This window comes from Oncorhynchus nerka, linkage group LG25 (genome assembly GCF_034236695.1).
Source record: "Oncorhynchus nerka isolate Pitt River linkage group LG25, Oner_Uvic_2.0, whole genome shotgun sequence".
Classification (NCBI taxonomy): Eukaryota; Metazoa; Chordata; class Actinopteri; order Salmoniformes; family Salmonidae; genus Oncorhynchus; species Oncorhynchus nerka.
This window is the reverse complement of record NC_088420.1, coordinates 52,852,517-52,875,999: the sequence shown is the minus strand read 5'-3', so window position 1 is coordinate 52,875,999 and position 23,483 is coordinate 52,852,517. Positions and strand designations below refer to the sequence as shown.

Below are 23,483 nucleotides of genomic sequence, written 5' to 3'. Positions count from 1 at the left end.
TCTTGTTCTTGTATCTTTGCTGTTGAGCCCTACAAGGCTGTACATTTTGTTGGTTTTCTCTTTCTTGTTTTTCCTGGTTATCATTAAAGAATATGAGTAACCCACCTCGCTGCATCTTGGTCTCATTCGAACGATGGTCGTCACACCTTTAATTATTTCTACTTTTGCATATTTTTTTCTACTGAATGTTATTAGATTTTCAACCAAAACCTAATATTAGATAAAGGGAACCTGAGTGAACAAATAACACATCAATTGCATACTTATTTAATAAACAAAGTTATGCAACACCCAATGCCCCTTTGTGGAAAAAGTAATTGCTACCCTACACTCAGATGGTTGTGTCACCCTTAGCAGCAATGACTCCAACCAAACACTTACTGTAGTTGTTGATCAGTCTCTCATGTCACTGTGGAGAAATTTTGGCCCACTCTTCCATGCAGAACTGCTTTAACTCCAACGTTTGTGGGTTTTCAAGCATGAATCAATTCAAATTGTATTAGTCACATGTGCCGAATACAACAGGTAGACCTTACAGTGAAATACTTACTTACAAGCCCCTAGTCAACAATGCAGTTAAAAATATGAGTAAGAATAAGAAATAAAAGTAACAAGTAATTAAAGAGCAGCAGTAAATTAACAATAGTGAGACTATACACAGTGGGGTACCGGTACAGAGTCCATGTGCGGGGGCACCGGTTAATTGAGGTAATATGTACCTGTAGGTTGAGTTATTAATGTGACGATGCAAACTGTAGATGAAAACAGAGAGTTGTGTATACATGCTTCGCCCATGTTCGATTGTTGGTGATGTGGACACCAAGGAACATGAAGCTCTCAACCTGCTCCACTGAACATGCACCCCTGAGGGGCCCCTGTGGTGAGGATCAGTGTGGCGGATGTTACCTACCCATACCACCTGGGGGCAGCCTGTCAGGAAGTCCAGGATCCAATTGCAGAGGGAGGTGTTTAGTCCCAGGATCCTTAGCTTATTGATGAGCTTTGAGGGCACTATGGTGATGAACGCGGAGCTGTAGCCAATGAATAGCATTCTCACATAGGTGTTCCTTTTGTCAAGGTGGGAAAGGGTAGTGTGGAGTGCAATAGAGATTGCATCATCTGTGGATCTGTTAAGGTGGTATGCAAGTTGCAGTGGGTCTAGGATTTCTGGGATAATGGTGTTGATGTGAGCCATGACCAGCCTTTCAAAGCACTTCATGGCTACAGTCGTGAGTGCTATGGGTCGGTAGTCAATTAGGCAGGTTACCTTAGCGTTCTTGGGCACAGGGACTTTGGTGGTTTAAACATGTTGGTATTACAGAGTCGGACAGGGAGAGGTTGAAAATGTCTGTGTAGACACTTGTCAGTTGGTCAGCGCATGCTCGCAGTACACATCATGGTAATCCGCCTGGCCCTGCGGCCTTGTGAATGTTGACCTGTTTAAAGGTCTTATGCATGTTTCAGTGTTATTTTCCTCAAAGCGAGCATAGAAGTTGTTTAGCTCGTCTGGTAGGCTCGTGTCACTGGGCAGCTCTCGGCTGTGTTTCCCTCTAATGGTTTGCAAGCCTTTCGAAATCCGACGAGCGTCAGAGCCGGTGTAGTATGATTCGATCTTAATCCTGTATTGATGCTTTGCCTGTTTGATGGTTCGTCAGAGGGCATAGCGGGATTTTTTCTAAGCATCCGGGTTAGAGTCCCGCTCCTTGAAAGCTCTAGCCTTTAGCTCAATGCGGATGTTGCCTGTAATCCATTGCTTCTGGTTTGGGTATGTAATTACGGTCACTGTGGGGACGACGTCATTGATGCACTTATTGATGAAGCCAGTGACTGCCGTGGTGTACTCCTCAATGCCATCGGAGGAATCCCGGAACATATTCCAGTCTGTGCTTGCAAAACAGTCCTGTAGCTTACCATCTGCTTCATCTGACCACTTTTCTATTGATCAAATCACTGGTGCTTCCTGCTTTGATTTGTGCTTGTAAGCAGGAATCAGGAGGATAGAATTATGGTCAGATTTGCCAAATGGAGGGCGAGGGAGAGCTTTGTATGCATCTCTGTGTGTGGAGTAAAAGTGGTCCAGAGTTCTTTTCTGTCTGGTTGCACATTTAACATGCTGATAGAAATGTGATAAGACCGATTTATGTTTCCCTGCATTAAAGTCCCCGGTTACTAGGAGCGCCCCCTCTGGGTGAGCGTTTTCCTGTTTGCTTATGCCGATATACAGCTCATTCATTGCGGTCTTAGTGCCAGCATCAGTCTGTGGTGGTATGTCGGCAGCTACGACAAATACAGATAAACTCTCTCGGTAGATAGTGTGGTACACAGCTTATCATGATTACCTCAGGCGAGCAAAACCTCGAGACTTCTTTAGATATCGAGCACCAGCTCTTATTTACAAAAATACATAGTCCGCCGCCCCTCGTCTTATCAGACGCCACCGTTCTGTCGATACAGTGTATAACCAGCCATATGTTGATAATGTCGTTGTTCATTCACGACTCCGTGAAGCATAAAATATTACAGTTTTGAATGTTTCGTTGGTAGTTTAATCTTCCGCATAGGTCATCGATTTTATTTTCCAAAGATTGCATGTTTGCTAGCAGAATGGAAGGTTGTGGGGGTTTATTCGATCACCTACGAATTCTCAGGAGGCAGTCCCCCATCTGGCCCCTTTTTCTCTGCCTTCACTTCACGCAAATGACGGGGATCTGGGCCTCTCACTGGGAAAGCAATCTATTATTCACGTCGGCCTCGTTAAAGGAAAAAAGGGATTCTGCCAGTCCGTGGTGAGTAATCGCAGTTCTGATGTCCAGAAGTTATTTTCAGTCATAAGAAACAGTAGCAGCAACATTATGTACAAAATACGTTTTTAAAAATAAGTTGCAAACAAAACACGCATAAATCCACAATTAGTTAGCCTTGTTCTCCGGTGCCATCTTGACAGAAAATAGAGAAAGTCCGTAAGGGGGCAAATACTTTTTCACTGCACTGTATGTCTTCACACCCCAGAGTAATACTTGACCTTAGGCAGCCATTACAGCTGTGAATCATTTTAAACATGATTCTACCAACTTTGCACAACTCTTAGGTCAACTTACAGTGAATTCAGAAATCATTCATACCCCTTGACTTATTCCACATTTTGTTGTTACAGCCTGAATTATAACTTGATTAAATATGTTTCTCACCCATCTACACACAATACCCCATAATGACATAGTGAAAACATGTTTTTAGAAATGTTTGCACATTTATTGAAAATGAAATGCAGAAATATCTCATTTGTTTAAGTATTCACACCCTTGCTATGTTAGAATCACCTTTGGCAGCGATTACAGCTGTGAGTCTAAAGGCTTTGCACACCTGGATTGTACAATATTTGCACATTCTTTTAAAAAGTATTCATGCTCTGTCAAGTTGGTTGTTGATCATTGGTAGATAACTCTATGGCGAAACTTGAAAATGGCTAACTTAAGTTAGCTTGAAAATCTAACTAGGCCACTTTGGAACATTCAATGTCGACTTGGTAAGCAACTCTATTGTATATTTGGCCTTGTGTTTTAGGTTATTTTCCTGCTGAAAGGTGATTTTCCTCTAGGATTTGGTCTGTGCTTAACTCTATTCCGTTTATTTTTATCTCCAAAAAAACTCCTTAGTCCTTGCCGATGACAAGCATACCCATAACATGATGCAGCCACCACCGTGCTTGAAAATATGAGTAGTACTCAATAACGTGTTGTGTTGGATTTGCCACAAACATAACACTTTGTATTCAGGATATATAGTTAATTTGTTTGCCACATTTTTGCAGTTTTACTCGTGCCTTCTTTTTTAAATTCTGTACAAGCTTGCTTCTTTTCACTCTGTCAATTACGTTAGTATCGTGGAGTAACTACAATGTTGTTGATCCATCCCCTGTTTTCTCATATTACAGTCATTAAACTCTAACTGTTTACTGTCACCATTGGCTTCATGGTGAAATCGCTGAGTGGTTTCCTTCCTCTCCGGCAACTGAGTTAGGAAAGATGCCTGTGTCTTTGTATTGATACAGTACACCATCCAAAGTGTAATTAATAACTTCACCATGCTCAAAGGGATATCTAATTTATGGATACATCCACCTATAGGTGCCCTTTGACTCATTGGAAAACCTCCCTGGTCTTTGTGGTTGAATCTGTTTTTGAAATTCACTGCTTGACTGAGGGACCTGTGTGGGGTACAGAGTTGAAATGTATTTGGCTAAGGTGTATGTAAACTTCCGACTTCAACTGTGTGTGTGTGTAAGTATATGGAGTCAAATATCAAAATAATATTGTCTAAGAATAATGTTGTGATACTTAACTGTAAAGATTTGTTTCTCCATCACTACACCATTGTAGAGCTGTGCTGTGTATTGTGTGGTCCTATTGAAATGATGCGTCCCAAAAGTAGTGCCCTATATTGGAAATAGGGTGGCAATTGGCACACATACAATGTTCCTCTAAACTCCCTCAGATTAGCTCAGTTCAGATATACTGTTCAGCCAAACCACCACCTGACCTGACTGCATGGGCATGTACAGTACTACTAATCCCTAAACCCGATTCAGTCTTGATATCCCTGCCAAGTTGTCATACCTACACCCCATGTGCATTCTCATGTGGCATGTCCCTGCAGATGACATCGGAGCCCATATGAATGTGGGGAGGACCTACAAAAACCTGAACAAGTTCAAGGAAGCTGAGGAAGCCTACCTGGTTGCCAAATCCCTCATGCCACAGGTACTGTATGTCACAAGGCCAACAACGCCTCAGCCCCCAGGTGTATTTAAGAGGGGAAACATCAGTTTCTTCCTTCATCTTCCTTTGAGGGACATGACAACGAGAGGAATCGGTAGCTGGGAGGTAACAGCAGCGAGTGGGAAGAATAGTGTCTCATTGTTCATTGTGCCAGGCTTTTAGACAAAATCCCTCTGTGTTAAGTTGTGTTTTCTATTTGTTATCAGCTGCATTCACACTTTTTTTTTGACCTTTTTTTATCCAGGCAGTCAAGTTTGAACAAGGTATTTTTTACAATGATGTCTTGGCACCTGGTTTAATCTCTACACATGACAGATCATTGATCAACACGACAACCTTAAAAGGAGCACCTTTTTGAAATCAACTCAAATAAAAAAAATGGTCACATGCTTCGTAAACAACAGGTGTGAACTAACAGTGAATTGGTTACTCACAGGACTTTCTCAACAATGCAGAAAGAAAGTAAATAGAGAAATAATAGAAAAGTAAAACACGTAATAAGATACACAATATACAAGGGATACCAATACCGAGTCGATGTGCAGGGGTACGAGGTAATTAGGTAGATATGAACATATAACTATGAATAAAGTGACAGATAGTAAACAGTAGCAGCAGCGTATATGATGAGTCAAAAAAGTTAGTGCAAAAAGGGTCAATGCCGATAGTCCAGGTAGCTATTTGGTTAACTACAGTATTTAACTATTTGGCGGTCTTATGGCTTGGGGGTAGAAGCTGTTCAGGATCCTGTTGGTTCCAGACTTGGTGCATCGGCACCACTTGCCGTATGGTAGCAGAGAGAACAGTCTGACTTGGGGCACTGAAGTATTTGACAATCTTTAGGTCCTTCCTCTGACACCGCCTGGTATAGAGGTCCTGGATGGTAGGGAGCATGGCCCCAGTGATGTAGTATGCCGTCCGCATGACCATCTCAATGGTGCAGCTGTTGAACTTTTTGAGGATCTGAGGGCCCATACCAAATCATTTCTGCCTCCTGAGGGGGAAGAGGCATTGTCCTGCCCTCTTCATGACTGTGTTGGTGTGTTTGGACCATGATAGATCCTTAGTGATGCGGACACCAAGGAACTTGAAACTCTCGACCTTCTCCGCTACAGCCCCTTCGATGTAAATGGGGGCCTGCTTCCTGTAGTCCATGATCAGCTCCTTTGTCTTACTGACATTGAGGGACAAGTTGTTGTCCTGGCACCACACTGCCAGGTCTCTGACCTCCTCCCTATAGGCTGTCTCATCGTTGTTGGTGATCAGGCCTACCACCATTGTGTCGTCGGGAAACGTATTGATGGTGTTGGAGTTGTGAACAGGGAGTACAGGAGGGGACTAATCACGCACCCCTGAGGGGCCCCCGTTTTGAGGGTCAGCGCGGCGGATGTGTTGTAGCCTATCCTCAGCACCTGGGGGCGTCGCATCAGGAAGTCCATGATCCAGTTGCAGAGGAAGGTCATCAGTCCCAGGGTCTTTAGCTTAGTGATGAGCTTGGAGGGCACTATGGTGTTGAATGCTGAGCTGTGGTCAATGAACAATATTCTCACATCGACGTTAGTTTTGTCCAAGTGGGAAAGGGCAGTATGGATTGCAATAGAGACTGCGTCATCTGTGGATCTGTTGGAGTGGGGTCTGGGATGATGGTGTTGATGTGAGTGAGCCATGACCAGCCGTTCAAAGTATTTCATGGTTACAGATGTGAGTGATACATGGCATAGTAGGATTCCTACTTAGTCCTGTATTGACGTTTTGCCTGTTTGATGGTTTGTCGGAGAGCATAGAGCGATTTCTCATCAGCGTCCGGGGTTAGTGTCCAGCTCCATGAAAGCAGCAGCTCTAGCCTTGAGCTCAGTGCGCATGTTGCTTGTAATCCATGGCTTCTAGTTAGGATATGTACGTACAGTCACTGTGGGGGCGTTGCCATTGTCTGCACTTATTAATGAAGCCAGTGACTGATGTGGTGAACTCCTCAATGCCATCTGATGAATCCCAGAACATATCCCAGTCTGTGCTAGTGAAACATTCATGTAGCTTAGCATCTGCTTTATCAGAACATTTCAGTATTGAACGTGTCACAGGTACTTCCTGTTAGATTTATTTTCTTCTTGTAAGTAGGAATCCGGAGGATAGTGTTATGGTCAGATTTTCCAAATGGAGGGGAGGGAGAGCTTTGTATATGTCTCTGTGTGTGGTGTAAAGGTGGTGTATAGTTTTTTTTCGCCTCTCGTTGCACAGGTGACATGCTGGTAGAAATGAGGTAAGAAATGAGGAAGATTTCTTCTGCCTCTGGGTGAGCCTTTTCTTGTTTGCTTATGGCCTTACACAGCTTGTTGAATGCGGTCTTAATGCCAGCATAGGTTTGTAGTGGTAAATATAGATAAACTCAACTCTGGACCTCGAAGCCAGATCCACTACATTTTTTTCATTGTTCACCTCTAATCGGGGACTGATTTAGACCTGTGTCACGAGGTGTGTGTGGAATTAATTATCAGGTAGAACAGAAAACATACAGGCTCCGGACCTCGTAGAGTACCCCTGATCTACAGTTTATCATCAGGCAAGCAGAACCTTGACACTTCCTTAATATTAGAGGTCGCGCACCAGCTGTTAACAAGGACACAACACCACCCTCTTTGGCATAACTAACCGACATTTTGGTTAATCGCTCAGCACTATTCTCCAGTGAATGTGCATTCCCAATAGAACAGAGGGTAGAGGTGGATTATTTACTCTCCGCTGTAGTTTTATCAGGGTACCCGCACATCAGCCTCTAATCGCCATCTTTCTCTTCTGAGTCCCGGGGATTAGTGCCTGGTCCGGGGTGAGCAGTATGTCCTGTGCGGCTGACCAAATTAAGGTTAGTCATCGCTGTTCTGATGTCCACAAAAAAAGGTAAGATTAGCGCCAAATCCCCCCCCCCCCCACACAAAATAGCAGAATGGGCCAGGAGTCCGTAAAATGGATGTTATACATTCCAGCGCCATTCTTTGACATTCATTTAAATGTTTAGTCATCAAATCATGTTTAGCTGTCTAATGCTAATCAGTGCAACTCATTCACCTCTAGTCTGTTATGATGATGGAGGTCAATAAAGGCCATGCCTCTTATCTGACTTCCTACCCAAACCAAAATGTCGGTTATTTTTCACTTTTTGTGGGCTCGATGCGCAGTTTCTCTAGAGATAAATCAGATCATGCCCGAACTGTGCAATGTAAGTAGGGAGTTGTAGATTCCAACAGGCCAATATTCTACAAAATTAAGTGCAGCTTCAATTACCATACCCCCCCTTAAAAGATTTAGATGCACTATTGTAAAGTGGCTGTTCCACTGGATGTCTTAAGGTGAACGCACCAATTTGTAAGTCGCTCTGGATAAGAGCGTCTGCTAAATGACTTAAATGTAAATGTAAATGAGGTTACATTTTTAGGGGTCAACGGGAGGCCGGCCTAATTTCTTACCCCAATCCCTCAAAGTTGGTTTATCTCAGGAATCAAGGAAATGGCAGTGCCTCAGCCTGGCCTAGTGGTTGCGCTGCAGACTCTAGATTACATCTCTACTGTCGGTCTCTCTCTGTAACTGCCCAGTTCTCACTATTCTATTGTTCATAAAATACAAACTGAGTTCTGTGATCCGATCTCCTTGTTAAAAACCTAATGAAATAGCATCTGAAATCCCTACAAACATGACTGGCATGTGAAAGCCCTTTGGTCATTATTGTAGGTAAGCGTTGATGTGGTGTTTCTTTGTCATATATGAGTGACAGTTCCCTCAATTTATCCACCCCAAACTTCCAGAAGAAAAACAACTTCTGGACTATGGCCTATTTGATAATAATAATTTGAAGGGCCTGACTGTATTTCCCATGCGAGGGGTCAGCTTCGAAACAAATTACAATTTTGTGAATAAGCAGCGGGGCTGATTTCTTCAATTTTATCCTCACGAAACGGAACAGGCGAGGCCTTGTCTGAGCTTTAAAGAGATTTTTCAGCTGAAGCATGCAAGCAGCTATGGCCATCATGTATCGACGACCGATGCTGAAGGGACTGAACAGGATTTCCTCGTGGGGCCCAATGATAATTGCTTTTGATACACTACACTTATTTTGATCATGCCTCTTATTCATTTGGTTTTCCCCAAACGAGTTAACTCTCTATATCCAGATTTCCCGCTTCTGTCCAGGAATCCAACGACTGACAACCCCATGGCATGAAACAGACAACATGGTGCATTAGTACGTGTTTTATACGATTCTGTGAGCCTGTCGATGGAGGAAGTCCCTGCCTCAGTCTCATGTTCTCATAATGTATTTGAAAGAATGTGTCACGACCGTCTGAAGAAGAAGTGGACCAAAGCGCAGCGTTGTGAGCGTGCGTTACTTTATTTATATAAATGACGCCAACAAAACAAGAAACAAAGACACGACCGTGACGCTTACAAGGGCTATAGTGCCACAAACAAAGATAACCTCCCTCAATAACAAAAGGGAAAAAGGCTGCCTAAGTATGAATCCCAATCAGAGACAACGATAGACAGCTGTCCCTGATTGAGAACCATACCCGGACAAACATAGAAACACAAAACATAGAAATCAGAACATAGAATGCCCACCCAAATCACACTTTGACCAAACCAAATAGAGACATAAAAAGGCTCTCTAAGGTCAGGGTGTGACAAACTGCGTAAACTCTGATTCGATTAATCGGTTTTTGGAAAACATAAAAGAAACAGATCTTCTCTCCCTCTGGCTGTATGTGTGGCTAGTATAGAAATGTATGACTGTGGGATATATATACAAATTTGATCTTTTTCTTCCAAGAAAATCCAACTGAAAAAATTCCACTCATGTTGGCCATGACAGAAGCATATTGCCCACATCAGAGGCTGTCGGTGGCTTTGAAATTATATTGATATGCTAGTTTTCCAGCTCAGTCATTAGTAGGCCTCTAAGAAAGTGACTTGTTGTCTCTTCTGTTGATTGCTTTGTAATTTTAAGGCCATGTCTGAAACGTCGGTACAGATGTAGGATCTTAATTTGAGCCAGTTTGCTACAGCAGGAAAATAATTCTGCAGCAACAGGAAATGTGAATTATAATTAATGGACATTTTTCGTTAGGGCAAATCAAGTTTGACATTTTAAAGTGGAAATTACAAACTTAATAAACCTTTTTAAGCCTTGAATACACTACAAGTTTGCATTTCCTGCAATGCTATCTCTCAAATTAAGATCCAAAATCTCATGAAAAGTGATGTTAGTGTAACAGTTAAGAACGTACCGTAAGCTCACTCCACAGCTAGCTTGGAAAGTCAAGGATGGAGCCATCCAATTGTTACCATTTGGGTGGCTCAACAAGTTAGACTGTTAGAGGGAGGGAGGTCACGTGCGTTGCGAAGCAGAGGATCACTGGTTCGAGCCCAGGATCGGGCAGTCGGGACAGTGGAGGAAGCTAAGCTGTTAGCAGCACACTGCAGCACACTGACCCGGGTAACAGTGCCATGACCCGGATGCACAGTTGTGCTCAGCTTGACGGCTTGGATCTCTGTGGGGTGAGTGTAACAGAGTTAAGAACGTACCATAAGCTCACTACATTCTCTACGTCATGGGTTCTCAAACCTTTCGGGGCCCGGGGACGCCCTTTTGCGATGGCAAGTTAATCAAGGACCCCACAACTCGAGTGAGATGTAAAACTCATTGCATGCTATTTCTAATGACTGTCCCTGCATGGCCGGACATGGGAAGGAACATCTTTTGTTGTCAAATTGACTGGGCCAAGCGTCAAACATATAGAAATAGCCCCCAGTCAATTTGACAACAAAAGATGTTCCTTCCCATGTCCGGCCATGCAGGGACAGTCAAGAGATGCCTTTTGACAATATAAGAAGGCTGCACCATTCAAGTGCATTTCTGTGTGTGCCCAATATTTTTTGGGTGGGATAACATATTGTGAAACGTCATTACACTATTACTGCAGATATATTAAGGACATTGTCTGAAGTTACAATGCAAAAATGAGACATATATCTCCTTTAGAAACCTCTGTGATAGGCGGCAGCATTTTCACTTTTGGATAAATAGCGTGCCCAATTTCAGCTTCCTGCTACTCATGCCAAGAATATAAGATATGCATATTATTAGTATATTTGGATAGAACACACTCTGAAGTTTCTAATACTGTTTGAATCATGTCTGTGAGTATAACAGAACTTATGTAGCAGGCAAAACCCCGAGGACTAACCATTCAGGACATTTTTTTTTTAGGTCACTGTCTATTCAATGAGATTTCAAAACCAATTGTTTGCAGTTCCTACCGCTTCCACTGGATGTCACCAGTCTTTGGAAAATGGTTGAGGTTATTCCTTTGTGAAATGAAGAAGTACAGCCATCTTGAAACAGTGTAACACTGTTGAGAGTTGGGCAAGACTAGAAAAGTAGCGTCAGTTTGTTGTTGTCCTGTATTGAAAACAGACCCGTCTTCAATTTGATCGATTATTAACACTTAAAAATACCTAACGTTGTATTACAAAAGTAGTTTGAAATGTTTTGGCAAAGTTTACAGGTAACTTTTGAGATATTTTGTAGTGACCTTGTGCAAATTGGCAGTTGTTTTTTTCTGGATCAAACGCGCCAAATAAATTGACATTTTGGATATATATGGATGGAATTAATCGAACAAAAGGACCATTTGTGATGTTTATGGGACATATTGGGGTGCCAACAAAAGAAGCTTGTCAAAGGCATGATTTATATTTTATTTCTGCGTTTTGAGTAGCGCCTGCAGGGTTGAAATATTATTTATCTCTTTGTTTACTGTTGTGCCATCATCAGATAAAAGCTTATTATGCTTTCGCCGAAAAGCCTTTTTGAAATCTGACATGTTGGCTGGATTCACAACGAGTGTAGCTTTAATTTGGTATATTACATGTGTGATTTAATGAAAGTTTGAATTTTATAGTATTTTATTTGAATCTGGCGCTCTGCGTTTTTCCCTGGCAATTGGCCAAGTGGAGAGCAATTGGCCTATCCCAGAGAGGTAAAATGGATACTTTGGGATTTTGGCAATGAGGCCCTTTATCTATTTCCCCAGAGTCAGATGAACATGTCAATACCATTTGTATGTCCGTGTCCAGTATGAAGGAAGATAAATGGGCTCATTGCCAAAATTCTGAATGATCACTTTAATGAATGAATTACATATATTTGTTAATTTATTACATTGTATTATTTAACACCCTTTAAATGTATTCCATGGATCCCTCAGCCAAAGTGTGTTTAATCCGTTAGTAATGTTCATTAAAGAAAATGTAATGTAAAAAAATATATTTTTAGACCCGACTTTGAGAACTCCTGCTCTATGTTCTTTTATTTATTTTATTTAACCTTTATTTAACCAGGAAGGGCTCATTGAGATTAAAATCTCTTTTTCAAGAGCGCCCTGGCCAAGATAGGCAGCACCAAGTCATTACAAAAAAATTTGACAGACAACATGAAAAACTACCAGTAATCTAGTAAAAACCATCGAATTCACAAGAGTATAAAACAGCAAATTAAAAACATTGACAGGTCAGGGAAACACCATTAGTTTTGTTTTGTCAGTATTGAGCATAAGGTTAAATTGACACAAGGTATGTTGAACAGTAAAAAAGCAGTTTGCATGTTCTGGAAAGCTTTTGTAAGAGACAAGGCACAACAGTAAATAACAGTATCAGCATAAAAATGAAGTTGTGCATTTTGGACATGCTTGTCTAAATCATTTATATAAATAGTGAATAAGAGAGGACCAAGTACAGAGCCTTGGGGCACACCATTCAATGCAGACAATTTAAACAGACAAAAGCCCATCAAATTGAGTGCACTGAGCTCTATCAGACAGATAGTTAGCAAACCATGCAACTGCATGCTCCGTAAGACCTACACTCGACAATCTTTGCCTTAGTATAGCATGATCAACTGTATCAAAAGCCTTAGAGAAATCAATAAAAAGTGAGATACCGTGCTGTTTTTTGTCAATGGCTTCAGTGATATCATTTAAAACCTTCATGGCTGCTGTAATTGTGCTATGCTTCTTCCTGAAGCCGATTGGTACATTGATAAAATAGAGTTAGTAATTAAAAACTATTTTAGCTGTTCACTTACAAGAGTTTCAAGTATTTTCATCAGGGGTGACAGCTTTGAGATTGGCCTATAATTATTTAAAAGAGTTGGATTTCCCCCTTTTAAAATGCTGATTTCCAGATCTTTGGAATTTCATTACATTCCAGGGTTAGATTGAACAGAGATTCAAGTGGTTCAGCTATGAAATCAGCTGCCAGATTTAAAAAGTAGGGATCCAAAAGATCAGGACCTGCAGGCTTTCTCTGATCTAAGGATTTCAGGACTATATGTACCACCTGCACTGAGAATGGCAAAAAGCTCAAAGTTTGACCAGCTCTCACTGGTTCATCCACGCAGGGTTGTACAGAGACAGAGGACACTGAATCAAACAGCCTACCAGATGATACAAAGTGCTCATTGAAACAATTCAGCATTTCAGTTTTGTCATATATAGCAACAGAGTCCTTCAAAACACATGACGTTAATTCATTAACATTACTGTTACCAGACATAGACTTAATAGCCTTCCAAAACTTTCTAAGGTCATTCAGGTTATCAGTGGTAACAGACTTGGCCTTCCTGAGAAGAAAAGAACACTTGTTTCATAATAGTTCACCTGGCAAACTAGTGTCCAGTACCCCTAACCTGTCAGAACGAAGTTAATAACCAACCAAAACAACTGCAAGCATATAATATAGTGTGATCTAATCTCTTTCATGTGGAACAAGCATCATGGATCAGTTACTGATCAATCGTCAACAAATTAGAGATAAGGACTAGTTTGTTATGTTACCCTTCAAGATCACTCCAGGGAAGAAGTACGCCACCCGTGTGGCGCCCAACCACCTGAACGTTGTACATTAACCTGGCAAACCTGATCCGTACCAACTCTACAGACAGGCCATCAGCATGAGGCCTGACTTCAAGCAAGCCTACATCAGCAGGCAAGGCCCCTTAACTAACATCCTACATCAGTTGGCAAGGTGGTTAGTTTACACCATATCCGAATAATGATGTTGAACAAGGCTGTTGACTATCTCTTAACATCCTTCATCAGAAGTCTATTTAGTGTATTTACTACCTCCATCAGGGTGATGTACAATCTACATCATAACTGTTTAATGACAACCTTGAGCATCCGGATATTTGAATGGTTATCATATACGTCAGTAGGCACTCCATCAGAAGTTGAATTAATTAATTTACAACATACGTAAGCAGTCAATTACATTAATTCAGCTCGGCGAAGGGTCCATTGACTGCTGACGTAGGTTGTAAATGACTAATTAGACTTAAACGAATCAATTACATAAGCAGTCATTCTAGATTCTATGTTGGACTTCGGCGGTCATGACATTTTATCAGACAGTTATTTGTTATGCAATTGACTGCCGGTCTCATGGTAATTGACCGTTAATGAACATAAACATGGTTAGCATCTCCAGGCCTCCACACTTACAAGCCGCTGATGCGTGCATTTGGAACATCTGCATTTATAAAAGTATAATAAGCCATTCAATATACACCATCACAATAAATCAATTTATTTTAGGCAGGGCCGAACAAACATGATATGACGAAAATGTATTTCAGAAAAACCGAATAGGAGTCATGCCATAGACTTAAGACCACTTCATTTATCAGACAAGATATGCTTATGAGTCCCATACCATTATTTTATATTATGTGATTTTATTGTAAAAAAAAAAGTATTATTGAACTTAGCTGAATAAAATGGAAAGGATATTTTTCCCATTCCGGAGCTAGTGCGAATAAGTGGCTATGTTGAGTGTAAAAGTGATCATTTGAAAAAGGTCCTATACGCTAGATTTAGAGTTATTTGGCAAATTGTATTGTGAATGATACAAACCTTAGAATGTCTTCGAAATCAAAACGTATATGAGCTGCATGATGCGACTGAAGGCTATTGACTATTTGAAAAGTAGCAACAACAAAAAAGCTTGCGCTCTGTGACATTACATTACATTTAAGTCATTTAGCAGACGCTCTTATCCAGAGCGACTTAATAACACACACTGTTCTCTAATCAAGTGATCATATGTTCAACCATCAGACTATTCCCAATTTAATCTTTACTAATATGTCCAAAAAAATAAATGAAAATGTTCCATTATCAAACGGGTAGGAAAAGGAGCAGGGGAATCATCCCTATGCACTCATAGTGAATGGAGACCGCTTTCCCACAGTTTAAATCATGCCGTCTAGGCTACTCCGATTTTAGAGTGGAACAGTTGAGAAATAACTATAGTAGCAGCTGGGATCCTCCACTTTTTAGTGGAAACCATCAAAACTCTGCTTTCACCTGGGATTGCATATAGAAATGTCTGGGCTTATAAGAATACTTCCACTTCACGCATCAACCACTGTTCGAGGAGTATGCAGCCACTCGCTGCGCGACAGGTGATTTTCCGCCCAAACTCTGTATGCTATGGGCTCTTCGACTCTGTTCCTGCAGCTACCCCGTGCTTAATCATTTGGGAAACCAAGTGAAATCTTTTCGGGAACATCGATAGTATCATGTTTTCACGACAAAACGTATTTAATTCAACTGTTGACAGCCCCTATCTCTGCGCGCTTGAGAAAGGGATGAAGGAGAGAGAGGAGATGGAAACGCACAGTGGTGAGATATTATGTAGCTAATTGTAATGTCAGCTTATTAATTATGAAAATATTTTTAAAAATGCCCTAATACTAGGCTATTCAAAATCAAATTCACTATAATTGTAGGCGAACTCTGTAAGCTGCCCTGCATTGCCTAAGCCTATATGTTCTCTCCCAGACTCGTGGATAGAAAGTAACAATACATAACAGTCCACACTCAAAGGCGATTACTTAAATCTTTCTTTCTTTTAATGCCATGCGTAATAGCCTGCCGTGCGGTAGGCTATTAGGCTATGTATTTTATAATGGCACAATCATTATTTGAATTCAGGTTTTGGGGGCGGGGGGCTTGGGCTCATATATAGGCCTATGTGTATACGTAAGCTCTAATATGCATAGGGTTGTTCTACATGCAACGGATTAAATGCTTTGAATAAATCATCACTTTAGGAAACTCTGTCCATTTTGTTGTTTAGCTTTCAAACAACATCCACAATGACCAAGTTTTCCACTCAGTTTCAACCGCTTTCTTCATATTGATCATCACATTGAGGTCAAACATTTTTGACTAACGCTGGGTTTTAAAGGCATAATACTGTTTTGATAAGTGTTTGATGAGCTTCGATTGCATTGGAATTGATGTCAGAGTGGTTAGAGGTACAATAGAGCATTGAGTGTCAGGCCATTAGCGACCTGACGTCGTTAGCCAGTTAGGTACTACCAACACATGTCCAGAGAGCATACAAGGAGATTACTGTGACTCATGACTGCCGGTGTGGCGGTAATCTATATGGTCACCGCAACAGCCCTAATTCTACACCAACATAAGGTATTTTGTTTACATCCTTCATCAAAGCCATTTAATCGGCTCTGTAACACAGTTGGCTGGTCAGACTACTTGTCAACTGTACAGTCTACTATATCACAGTGACAGTGTGTTCATCAAAAGCCAGTTATTTACTCTGCTCTAACACAGCTGACCAAGCAGACTGCTTGGGCTCCCGAGTGGCAGCGGTCTAAGACACTGCTTCTCAGTGCTAGAGGCATCGCTACAGACACGCTGGTTTGAATCCAGGCTGTATGACAACTGGCCGTGATTGGGAGTCCCTTAGGGCGGCACACAATTGGCCCAGCATCGTCCGGGTTTGGCCGGTGTAGGCCGTCATTGTAAATACGAATTTATTCTTGACTGACTTGCCTAGTTAAATACAGGTTAAATCAAATAAATAAAAAATAATTCCCTATACAGTTTGCTCTACATCATAGTGACCGTGTGTTCATCAAAGCATGTACATAAAGGAGAAGGAAAAAAGAAAAGAAAAACATGATTCCCCTGTGTTTTATATATATTTCCACACTGAGGTTGTAATACTACTGTGAAATTATGATGATTCCATTTTAGTGTAAGAAATTAGACCAATAAGAAAGAGTTCTAAACATCTCTTCTAAACCTAGCCAATAACAGCTAGTTTTCAACTTCCCCACTCAGACCACTCCCAGACAGTCCTAGCTAAATTATTGCATGAGAAATGAGTTTCTTTTTCGAAACAAACACAATTGTTAACCAGAAATGATTTGATATTGAGATCAAAACGGCTGCATTGGACCTTTAACAAACAACAATAGGGAATTGATGTCGATAAGATGAGAGTTATGATAATTTTTTCATAGCCAGTTGTGAAGGTGAGCTTTAGATTTGGCTTGATTTCACTTTTCTTTCTGTACAAACCCAGAGGGGAGCTGCTGCTGAAGATGAACAAGCCATCCGAGGCCCGGGACGCCTACCTGCGGGCCCTGGAGCTGGTCAGATCCAACGCTGACCTCTGGTACAACCTGGCCATCGTCAACATCGAGATGAAGGAGCCTTCAGATGCCCTGAAGAACTTCAACTACGCCCTGGAGCTCAACCCACACCACAAACTGTCCCTCTTCAACTCTGCCCTGCTCATGCAGGAATCCGGTATGTGACTGAGGCTGAGAAACTCAGGGTTGTATTCATTAGTGCACATCGTAGCAAAACGTTTTGCAATGGAAAACGAAAATAAGCATACAGGAATGACACTTCCTGTATCGGCCCGTTGTTTCCGTTTCGCTCCTACTGAATACAACCCAGGCTCAACCAAAGCACGTAGCAGTTGTTTTGTTTAGTTAACCTTTATTTAAATCAGGAAGTTCCATTTGAAATGTAGATTATCAATCAACAATGAATCACTCATCTTGTCATTAATAAACATGACCAGATAAGAGATAAGGGGCTCTATTTTTGGCTGGCGTCAAGCCAATTGTCAACAGTAGGCCTACATTATATCTTGCTTATTGAGAACACGACTCACACATACAATAGTTTACAGGAGCCTGTACTCGTTGAAGCCAATTACAACAATGTTGACTCCAAACATATTGAGCAATAACTGTTTAAATTATTTTCTTTTTTTTTTACTGTTGCTATCACGCACTAGCCTCTGCTATTATATAAACTTGTAGTATTACTCCACAATGGACTAGGAGGAGATTATTTCGTGCCCCCAGCCGAATTGGAGTTGATGACAATGCAAAGACATTCAATAACCTACAGAACTTGAGACAAACACATGCAGTATTAAGCTATGGAACGCCTTGTTGGACCAGTGAGTGTCCAAGCCCTCGTCACGCCTACAACTTATTTATTCATTTAAACCAAAGCCTTTCATGCCACCGGCAGCTATTTTGCACATAATAATGGCTGTGAAAATATCAAAAATATTTCTGACACCCCCGGACCTATAGCGTTAGATTTACCATTGCATTAGAGTACTAGGGCTCTATTTAAAAAAAAAAACTAGTGTCTTCAGTAGAATAATTAAAGAGGCTTGGTTTCATTGGAACTGGAACCCTTCAGGTGTGCAGTCTGTAGCTCTGTTGACTAGATTGTTTACCCAGACAGCCATGTGAGTTCAAGGCCAAGTTCACAGTCCTGGTGCTGCCTTGGTGCCTCCTCCTCCTCTTCCTGGTGCTGACTTTTCCTCCTCCTGGGTCGCTCTCTTCACCCACGCTCATTTTCAGCGTAACTTATCCTCTTTGTAAGAGGCCGGGGCAGTGCTCCCTAACCAGTGCAGTGCTCCCTAACCAGTGCAGTGCTCCCTAACCAGTGCAGTGCTCCCTAACCCTGAAGGTGAATTTAAACAAAAGTCCCAGCACGCGACACATCAACATTTTCCTCACATTTGCAAACTAACAAGTTATACCAGTGTGATTAATGGTCCCCCGTGGTGCGAGCAAATGTACCATGATAGCAGGTTGGGTCGACAAGGATTTCAGATTTGGGAATTGGACAAAAGTATTAATACAATTATTATAAATGCACCTTAACCCTACCCACTAGGTGTGTGTGTGTGTGTGTGTGTGGCGTGGTGTGTGTGTGTGTGTGTGTGTCTCGGCACTCCCCTGGCTCTGCCCAGATCACTCACGGTTCGCTGCAGCTGTAAAATGACAGATTAATTTCGGCTCTAGGTGTTATTGTTAATAACGGTGTTCTAATAATGCTGTCACTCACCACCAATGTTTTTGTTCTGTCTCCCTGTATTCTTTGTGCTCTCTCTCTCTCTCTCTTGGTATTACTCTCATTCTGTTCACGGTGGCCCAACTGTTGATTTAATTGTAGGTGTGAGTGTTTGACTTGGTGCCAGCAAGAGTCCCTTGGCACTCTACGGGGTTGTTGCGGCTGCGCGTACAGTGTGCGGCTGCACGTACACCCAGCATAGTTTACAGGCACAGGGCACATACAATAAGTTACTGTTAAAAAATGAAAACTCTTGGCACACACTCTAGTTGCAAGCACTGATAGATGTAATAAAACGGTATGGTGAAACGTTGGGCGGTATAAATTGTGTGTACATTTGATTGAATGCCATTCCTATCTTATCATACAGTTTTTGCTGTACAATCTGCACTTGTGACTTGCTGAGAGTGCGTGCCCCACCTTTACCCACAAACCAGTATAGTGATGTTGCCATCCGAACACGTTTAACAAATCACACCTACCTCCAACTAAATAAACAATGACTGTTGTTATTGTGCCCTAACCATTATGTGTGTGGGTATACATTTTTCTTTGTCTATGTTTTCCAGGTAAGCCCAGGTTCCGTCCGGAGGCCAACCGTCGTTCCCTGACCTACATCCAGGAGGAGCCAGACGATGCCAACGGCTACTTCAACCTGGGGATGCTTGCCAAGGACGCAGACGAGAATGCTACAGCCGAGCGCTGGATGAGGGAGGCCACCCGTCGCGCCCTCTTCAACCTGGCCCTGCTCCACTCGCAGTCTCGACAGCAGGTGGATGCCCTGCCTGTATTAGACGAGCTGCTACACCACCACCCAGAGCATGTTAACAGTTTGATTCTCATGGGGGATAGACATCCTGATGAACCACAAGAACGACATCCAGGGTGCCAAGATCTGCTTCCAGAGGATCCTCCGTATGGACACCCACCAACGTGCAAGGGGGAACACACAACCCTGCGTGTGGTCTACTTCGAGGAGCGAGACCTGCCGAGAGCGGAGCGCTGCCTGGAGGAAACGCTGGGCCTGGCGCCCCAACGAGGAGTACGTGCGCCGCCACCTGGGCATCTCTCGCGGCAAGACGGCGGCCCCATGTCTGCAGCGGGGCAGCCGCTGAGCCCAGCGTCAGCAGAGGGCGCGGCTACGCTAGCCAAGGCGGAGGAAAAGAAGCTGGGTAAGGAGGAGGAAGGGAGTGGAGCCACCGACAGCGATAGGGTTGGGGAGGGTGCCGGGAATAAGAAGAATGCATGGAAATCCTCTTCGGCAAAAAGCTTTCGAGGTGGTGGCGACAGCCAATCAGAGCATCTGGACGGCAGCCAGGCTGACAAATAGCTGAGGACTAAGAGCGAATCCACAAAAGAGATTAAAGATATAGAGAAGAAACGGGCATCCGCCTTGGAGAGACTGGAGGAGATTGACTTCATATTATGCAGTGATTAACCTTGTTGTTATTTACCGCAGCGCAGGACACATTTTTGTAGAGCTACTAACAGCTCCTGAATCACAGGTGTGATGCGTCCTAGATTGCACCCTATAATAACATATACAAAACATTAAGAACATGTTCTTTCCATGACAGACTGGCCAGGTGAATCCAGTTGAAAGGTATGCTCCCTTATTGATGTCACTTATTAAATCCATTTCAGTCTAAAATGAACGGGAGGAGAGAGGTGCCAATAAGTTTTAAGCCTTGAGACAATTGAGGGTGAATGGGCAAGACAAAATATTTAAGTGTCTTTGAACAGGGTATGGTAGTAGGTGCCAGGCGCACCAGTTTGTGTCAAGAACTGCAACGCTGCTGGGTTTTTCATGCTCAACAGTTTCCCGTGTGTATTAAGACAAAAGGAGGGGTGGATCTCAATATTAGTACGTTGTCATTAATCGGGCGGCAGGTAGCCTAGTGGTTAGAGTGTTGGACTTGTAACCGAAAGGTTGCACGATCGAATCCCCGAGCTGACAAGGTACAAATTTGTCGTTCTGCCCCTGAACAAGGCAGTTCATCCGCTGTTCCTAGGCCGTCATTGAAAATAAGAATTTGTTCTTAACTGACTTGCCTATTTAAGTAAAATAAAATAAAAATAATAATGTTTTGTACACTCAGTGTATATAGTGCACTACTTTTGACCAGGACCCATAGGTTAGAAGCCCATAGTAGTGAATAGGGTGGCATTTCAGACACTGCCACAAACTCTGTTGGTTTTAAGAAACAAAACCGCTCCCTACTTCATCATGCATGGTTTAACTCATTTTTTATTTTTTTATCATGTTTAGGGGCTACCCTACCTGCTGTGTCCCATAATTTTAACACCATTGCAAGTATTAAAGGGAAATTGTGGTTTGTTTGTTCTCTGAACAGCACGAGAAAGGAAGAACAACGCGATTTGTCATAGTCTATTTCATCTCCACTACAGATGCATAACCTTGTGTGTTGCTTCTTCTGAATGTCATTTTATCATATCCTAATTTATGCTGGTTTGTTTTGATATGTTTACTAGATAAGTTGTTGATCACTGGATTTCTTTGTGTGACTCACTCTGTGCGTAGCCAGGTATTGTGTTTAAAAAAGGAATGATTGTATCACGAACAATGAAAGGAAATGACGTAATGGACACTACTGCAGGCATACAGGATCTCTGTACGTTGTATGCATCTCCAAATAACCCATTACTACAGCTGCTGCGCCAGCATACTACACCACATTGCACCCCATTGACTATTTTCACATATTGATCTCACCCTTTACTTCCTGTTTGCCACGTCGTCAGTGTTACTCTCCTCATAGCACAGCCCATATCTCATAGTGCTTCCATGGAGCTGTTTGTCTCATATTCAGTTCATGTCTGTCCACCCCCCCCCGCACATGCAACCTGACCCACCACCAGACAGAAATATTGTTTTCTGCTGTTAGTCTTCACTCTTCACGTATCATAACATCTCTGATTGCAACAATACCAGGCAGTTTTGGCGTGAGGATTGTGACACATGCTCCTCCTCACCCCTCTCCCTTCCATGTTCTCCCTCAGGCTGTGCCATGTGTTTTTTATCATTTACACAAGATGCTTCCTCTCTCTTTGAGGGAGGATTTCACAGCACAGTTATTGTGCACAACAGTTCCTCTTTATTTTGTATTTCTCCCACTGCAGCTCAGCACGTTGACCTTGTTCTCTTCCTTCACTCTCTTTATGTAATTAACATGCTGTTTGTTGCTATCTTGATAATTTTTTTTCAACTTGTCATTCTAATGTTGAGTTTGAGTTACCTGGAATGGAAGTGTTTTTGTTTGATGTTTGATGAAAGAGATAATGTGACTTGTCAGAAACCTATGATTAGCCAAGTGAAACAAAAACTCGCCTGCCATTGTTTTGCCTCTCTTTAACCCCTTATTTAACCCCTCAGTGTTCCATGATTGTTTTGTATCCTGGTGATTAGTTGCAGACCTCTACTGTGCAGTGTCAATCTGTTCCTTTTTCCTCTTCGCACTCACTGAAAGTTGGTGTGTCCATCTGTTCGCACTCACTGTCAGTCACGATTACCCTAATGGAAATCTGCTGATATCTTCAATTAAGAAAAACATTGTCAGTGTGATATGATGGTTGGCCTGAGGCCTCATATGAAACATGACTCTCCTAGCAGTCTCAACATGATCATGCATTTACTTATCATTGAGCTCCTAAAACAGTACATAGTGTATGTACAGATGCTTATATACGTCCAGTATGTATTTGTTTATTTATTGCATGCACTGTGAGCTCTCAGTTCTGTTATTGTATGGTACGTTGTTTAGCATGGCTATCTTTTATCATGCAAGACGAGTGCTCCGAAAGTGTTACAATTGTAATCAATCAAGAATATTTAAATGCCTAGAAAGAACCGTCAGAGCACATCAATTAACTACCTGATATTTCAATTCTATTCAAGCACCATATCTATCACTTTTGTCATGGGCAAATATGTTTCACCTGCAATGTGATTTATAAATTATTTTAATTTTAATCGCTTTAAAAAATTAAAAAAGAAAAAATTTATTTTTAAAACTATGTCCCTTGTTTTCTAATATGAGCCCTGATATCGACTTGGCTCCTGGGTGCTTGAAAGTGGTGCGGATTCCAGGTGCTTTTCACTTCTACATGTTATTTTTCTGTATGTCTTACAGCTAACATCTAGTCTCCCTTGGCAGACCGGTTGCCTTCCACATTAAAAAGTGTTCTGGTATATCTAGGTCTGGGATTTCTGAGACTAGCTCCCAACAGTAGGGGGCGATATACATTTGAAGTCGGAAGTTTACATACACCTTAGCCAAATACATTTAAACTCCGTTTTTTTCACAATTCCTGACATTTAATCATAGTAAAAATTCCCTGTCTTATGTCCGTTACAATCAACACTTTATTTTGAGAATGTGAAATGTCAGAATAATAGTGAGAATGATTTATTTCAGCTTTTATTGCTTTCATC

At 41.9% G+C, this 23,483-nt stretch overlaps 1 pseudogene; it reads left to right on the top strand.

The window, feature by feature from the left end:
• LOC115108937 (protein O-mannosyl-transferase TMTC3-like) overlaps positions 1-23,062 on the top strand; it is a 69,730-nt pseudogene extending 46,668 nt beyond the window's left edge.
• The last annotated feature ends 421 nt before the right edge of the window (positions 23,063-23,483 follow it).